The following is a 6,354-nucleotide window of genomic DNA, read 5'->3' as shown; positions in this document are numbered from 1 at the left end:
TTTGCAAAAGACAATTTAGACTATGTTCATGATAATTAAGTTCATATAATCAAATTATTTAATGAACTCCCACTCAGATAGACATCCCTCTAATCATATAAGTGAAACATGATCCGAGTCAACTAGGCCGTGTCCGATCATCACGTGAGACAGACTAGTCAACATCGGTGAACATCTTCATGTTGATCGTATCTTCTATACGACTCATGCTCGACCTTTCGGTCTTCCGTGTTCCGAGGCCATGTCTGTACATGCTAGGCTCGTCAAGTCAACCTAACTGTATTGCGTGTGTAAATCTGGCTTACACCCGTTGTATTCGAACGTTAGAATCTATCACACCCGATCATCACGTGGTGCTTCGAAACAACGAACCTTCGCAATGGTGCACAGTTAGGGGGAACACTTTCTTGAAATTATTACGAGGGATCATCTTATTTAAGCTACCGTCGTTCTAAGCAAATAAGATGTAAAACATGATAAACATCACATGCAATCAAATAGTGACATGATATGGCTAATATCATTTTGCTCCTTATGATCTCTATCTTCGGGGCTCCATGATCATCGTTGTCACTGGCATGACACCATGATCTCCATCATCATGATCTCCATCATCGTGTCTTCTTGAAGTTGTCTCGTCAACTATTACTTCTACTACTATGGCTAACGGTTTAGCAATAAAGTAAAGTAACTACATGACGTTTATGTTGACACGCAAGTCATAAATAAATTAAGACAACTCCTATGGCTCCTGCCGGTTGTCATACTCATCGGCATGCAAGTCGTGATTTCTATTACAAGAACATGATCAATCTCATACATCACATATATCATTCATCACATCCTTTTGGCCATATCACATCACACGGCACATGCTGCAAAAACAAGTTAGACGTCCTCTAATTGTTGTTGCAAGTTTTTACGTGGCTGCTATAGGTTTCTATCGAGAACATTTCTTACCTACGCCAAAACCACAACGTGATATGCCAATTTCTATTTACCCTTCATAAGGACCCTTTTCATCGAATCCGATCCGACTAAAGTGGGAGCGACAGACACCCGCTAGCCACCTTATGCAACTAGTGCATGTTAGTCGGTGGAACCAGTCTCACGTAAGAGTACGTGTAAGGTCGGTCCGGGCCGCTTCATCCCACGATGCCGCCGAATCAAGATAAGACTAGTAACGGCAAGTAAATTGACAAAATCGACGCCCACAACAACTTGTGTTCTACTCGTGCATAGAAACTACGCATAGACCTAGCTCACGATGCCACTGTTGGGGATCGTAGCAGAAATTTAAAATTTTCTACGCATCACCAAGATCCATCTATGGAGTAATCTAGCAACGAGGGGAAGGGGAGTGCATCTACATACCCTTGTAGATCTCTAAGCGGAAGCGTTAGAAGAACGCGGATGAAGGAGTCATACTCGTAGCGATTCAGATCGCTACTGATTCCGATCTAAGCGCCGAACAACGGCGCCTTCGCGTTCAACACACGTGCAGCCCGGTGACGTCTCCTACGCCTTGATCCAGCAAGGGGAGAAGGAGAGGTTGGGGAAGACTCCGTCCAGTAGCAGCGCGACGACGTGGTGGTGGTGGAGGAGCGCGGGACTCCAGCAGGGCTTCGCCAAGCACTACGAGAGACGAGGAGGGAGAGGAGTAGGGCTGCGCCAACAGGGGAAGAACTTCGTGTGTTCGGCTGCCCCTTTGCCTCCACTATATATAGGGGGAGAGGGAGGGCTGCGCCCCTACCTAGGGTTTCCACCCTAGGGGTGGAGGCAGCCCCAATCCCCATCTGGGGTGGCGGCCAAGTGGGGGGGAGAGGGAGGCGCACCAGGCATGGGCCTTAGGGCCCATCTGCCCTTAGGGTTTGCCCCCTCTTCTCTCTAGGCGCATGGGCCTTGGTGGGGAGGCTCCCTAACCCACCTAGGGGCTGGTCCCTTCTCACACTTGGCCCATGTATGCCTCCGGGGCCCGTGGCCCCTCCCTGTGGACCCCCGGACCCCTCCGGTGGTCCCGGTACACTACCGGTGATGCCCGGAACACTTCCAGTGGCCAAAACCATACTTCCTATATATCAATCTTTACCTACGGACCATTACGGAACTCCTCGTAACGTCCGGGATCTCATCCGGGACTCCGAACAACATTCGGTAACCGCGTACATACTTTCCCTATAACCCTAGCATCATCGAACCTTAAGTGTGTAGACCCTATGGGTTCGGGAGTCATGCAGACATGGCCGAGACAACTCTCTGGTCAATAACCAATAGTGGGATCTGGATACCCATGTTGGCTCCCACATGCTCCACGATGATCTCATTGTATGAACCACGATGTCAAGGATTCAATCAATCCCGTATACAATTCCCTTTGTCTAGCGGTATAGTACTTGCCCGAGATTCGATCGTCGGTATCCCGATACCTTTTTCAATCTCGTTACCGGCAAGTCTCTTTACTCGTTCTGTAACACATCATCCCATGATCAACTCCTTGGTCACATTGTGCACATTATGATGATGTCCTACCGAGTGGGCCCAGAGATACCTCTCCGTTACACGGAGTGACAAATCCTAGTCTCGATTCGTGCCAACCCAACAGACACTTTCGGAGATACCCATAGTGCACCTTTATAGCCACCCAGTTACGTTGTGACGTTTGGCACACCCAAAGCACTCCTACGACATCCGGGAGTTGCACAATCTCATGGTCTAAGGAAATGATACTTGATATTAGAAAAGCTTTAGCATACGAACTACACGATCTTGTGCTAGGCTTAGGATTGGGTCTGGTCCATCACATCATTCTCCTAATGATGTGATCCCGTTATCAACGACATCCAATGTCCATGGTCAGGAAACCGTAACCATCCATTGATCAACGAGCTAGTCAACTAGAGGCTTACTAGGGACATGGTGTTGTCTATGTATCCACACATGTATCTGAGTTTCCTATCAATACAATTCTAGCATGGATAATAAACGATTATCATGAACAATGAAATATAATATAATAATAACTAATTTATTATTGCCTCTAGGGCATATTTCCAACAGGTTTCCCCTGGAGCAGCACGAGTGGGTCGACAATAGTTACACGGCGATGCCATCATCAAGGTAACGGCGTAGAACACCGCCATCGCATGTTGTCGGCTCAGTTTCCACCGTCGGCTACACCGGCCAGAACAGATCTGTCAGAGGTGCCGCCGAGCAGCCCACCAGACCCTCGACGCCGCCGCCGATCTGAAGCCCCGTGACGCGCCGCCACAGACCGCATCGCGCTGCCACCCGATCCAAGTTGCGGCTATTGCCCGTGGCCCGAGGCAGGGCCGACCACTGTCGCTATCGTCAAAGCCATCGCTGCCGCTTCTAGATCGGCCGCACCTCCACGCGTGTTGGGGCCCCGACACCCCTGAGACGTGGGAGAGAGGAAGGACCCCACCACCGCCGTTGGCCTCCGGGCGCAGGCCGGCGGCGGGAGGAAGGGAGGAAGATGAACCCCGATAGCGGCTAGGGTTGGGGTTCCACCCGAGCCGCCCGAGCGGGGGGCGACGCGGGAAGCCTATGGGGTCACCTAACAAACGTTTCTCTGGTTCCCTAGATGGTGTCCTTAACCACTGCTTACGCCAGCCTTAACCAACCCTGATGCTCCGATGTGCTCGCAACGTTGCGGCCGGTGTGCCATCTGGAGCTATGGTGATGGCTCTTGAAACCACGCCTAATCCAGACAAAGCAAGCTAAGAAGCATCAGACAACAATGCCAAGTTATTTTCTCCAATGTGTGCACTACAACTGAGTGCTGCATGGCCTTCGGATACCAACGGCTCGTCACTACTACTAGACATTAGCGCGGCTTACGTGCGCCTTTTAGGACGACGGAGCCGACCGGCCGGTGAATTCTGAAGAATTTTCTCTTCCTTTCGCAACTCTTCCACATCTTAATCATCCCGTCTCTGTCCACTTAGAGCATCTCCAGCCGCGCCCCCAACAGGCCTCCCCAGGCCACTTTTTCGGCGCCGGCGCCGTAAAAACGGCCCAGTCGCGCCCTCGGGACGCCGAAAATCCCCGGTTCGACCCTTTTTTCCGCCCGGCGGTCACAGGCCGAACCCGGTGCACTGGGGAGCAGTTGGGGGCTCCGGCGCAAGGGAAAAGTGTGGCTGGCCCACACCGTCAGGGGAAAAGTCAAGATTTTCTTCCCCGACTCGCCTCCCACCCCTCGTGCCCTCGGCCACCAGTAGCTATATCCCGGCGGCGCCTGCCGCCCTACACCGCTAGATAGCCATTCCCCGCTGGAAAAATAGCAGCGCTTCGCCGCGGCAGCCCCTCCAACAGCAGCTGGGCGTTTCCGGCCGCCGTTTCCGGCCGCGGAGGCGCGGTTTAGCGGCGGGTACACGCCCACTGAGCGCAAGGTGTTCGGCGATTTGCCTGCCTCAGCGATGGACTCGGATGACGAGGAAGCGCTCGTCGCGCTGCTGGAGAAGGAAGCCGAGGCCGACGTTCAGGAAGAAGAGCATCTCATGGTGCTCGCCGCCCTCGCCCAGCTGCTGGCGAGCAATGAAAAGCCGCGACGAGGTGGCTCGGTGCCTGGGCGGGTGAAAGCAAAGAACCGGCATCGTCTCGAAGGCTACTGCATGCTCTACTCCGACTACTTCGCCGATGCTCCACTTCACGGCGAGAAAACATTTCGGCGCCGTTATCGGATGAGCCGAAAACTCTTTCTCAGGATTGTGAATTCCATCCGGGAGTTCGACAACTACTTCAAGTGCAAGATGGATTGCACCGGCGCTCTTGGATTCACCTCCATCCAGAAGTGCACGACAGCGATGAGGATGCTTGCATATGGAGCTCCCGGTGATTCACTACACGACTATGGGCGCATGGCCGAGTCCACCAGCATAGAGTGTTTCTACAAGTTCTGTCGGGCAGTGGTGGCAGTGTTTGGACCACAATACTTGAGAACACCCAATGCGGAAGACACTGCTCGGATCCTAGCACAGAATGCAGCAAGAGGATTCCCTGGGATGCTTGAAAGCATCGACTGCATGCATTGGAAATGGAAGAATTGCCCATTTGCTTGGCAGGGGATGTACAAAGGCGCCAAAGGCGGTTGCAGTGTGGTGCTTGAGGTGGTGGCCACACAGGACCTCTGGATTTGGCACTCCTTCTTTGGTATGCCAGGAACTCACAATGACATCAACGTGCTGCAGTGCTCTCCTGTCTTTGCCAAGCTTGTTGAAGGTCATTCTCCTCCGGTGAACTTCGAGATCAATGGGCGGCACTACAACAAGGGGTACCATCTAGCTGATGGCATCTATCCGAGATGGTTGACATTTGTGAAGACGATCTCAAACCCTATGCCAGGAGGCAAGACCGTCTGGTTTACGAAGGTTCAGGAGGCTTGCAGGAAGGATGTCGAGCGGGCATTTGGTGTGCTCCAATCTTGATTTGCTGTTGTGCGGTACCCCGCTCAGACCTGGTCGAAAGATCAAATGTGGGAGATTATGACTTGTTGTGTCATCTTGCACAACATGATCATCGAGAGCGAGCAAGAAGACCCAGTGTTTGACACTGAACCATACTACAGGCAGGGTCCTCTAGCCGAAGTTGATCACCAGCTACCGGCAACCTGGACTGCCTATCTCAGTATGCGTCAGGAGATCCGAGACCCACAGGTGCATCATCAACTGGAGCAAGATCTGATAGAGCATCTATGGAGGCTGAAGGGCAACGCCGGGCGCGACGTGTGATGAAATATGAGTTTTTATTTGTTGAACTATATAATTTGTATTGAACTATTTGATGTTGTACTATTTTGTTGAAGTATTTGATATTTTTGTGATGAAATATGTGATAAAAAAATTTATGTGCATAATTGAACGGCGAACCACGCCGAATATGGGCCTATTGTCGTCCATATGGGCCCTTTATTCGTCGAAATGGGGCTGAAAAGTGGCCAATTTCGACGCCTAGGTGCGAGCTGGGGACGACGACTGGGCGCGAAACCGCCTCAGCGCCGATTGCATCGCCGGCTCGCCTTCAGGGAGCGCTTTTTATGCGTCCTGGGAGCCAAACGGTTGGAGATGCTCTTACTCCGCACATGACATGTTCCTCCTGCTACCGTATGAGTTGGTGATGAAGAAAACGGAGCAAGTAGAGCTCTCCGCACGTGTGGAAGGCCTGACCTAGCACTGAATACTGATCCTTGAGGTGAGAATGAGATGGATCCATGGGCCGTGGAGTTGACAATGATCTCTGCTCCGGAGAGGGACATGACGAGGCACTCGATCCACGCTTGTTCTAGAAGCCAAGAGGCGAGTGGCTCAACAAAAAGAGATAAAGCTACTGATTCCTGGA

The 6,354-nt window shown here is 51.9% G+C and overlaps 1 pseudogene; it reads left to right on the top strand.

The window, feature by feature from the left end:
* The first annotated feature begins 4,436 nt into the window (after nucleotides 1-4,436).
* Nucleotides 4,437-5,747, top strand: LOC147958871 (uncharacterized; annotated as a pseudogene).
* Nucleotides 5,748-6,354: the final 607 nt, after the last annotated feature.

This window comes from Triticum urartu, chromosome 7A (assembly GCF_056163025.1).
Source record: "Triticum urartu cultivar PI428250 chromosome 7A, HENAU_Tu73, whole genome shotgun sequence".
NCBI classification, from domain to species: domain Eukaryota; kingdom Viridiplantae; phylum Streptophyta; class Magnoliopsida; order Poales; family Poaceae; genus Triticum; species Triticum urartu.
Note: the sequence above shows the minus strand (reverse complement) of the source record. Positions and strands in the feature narration are given on the sequence as shown.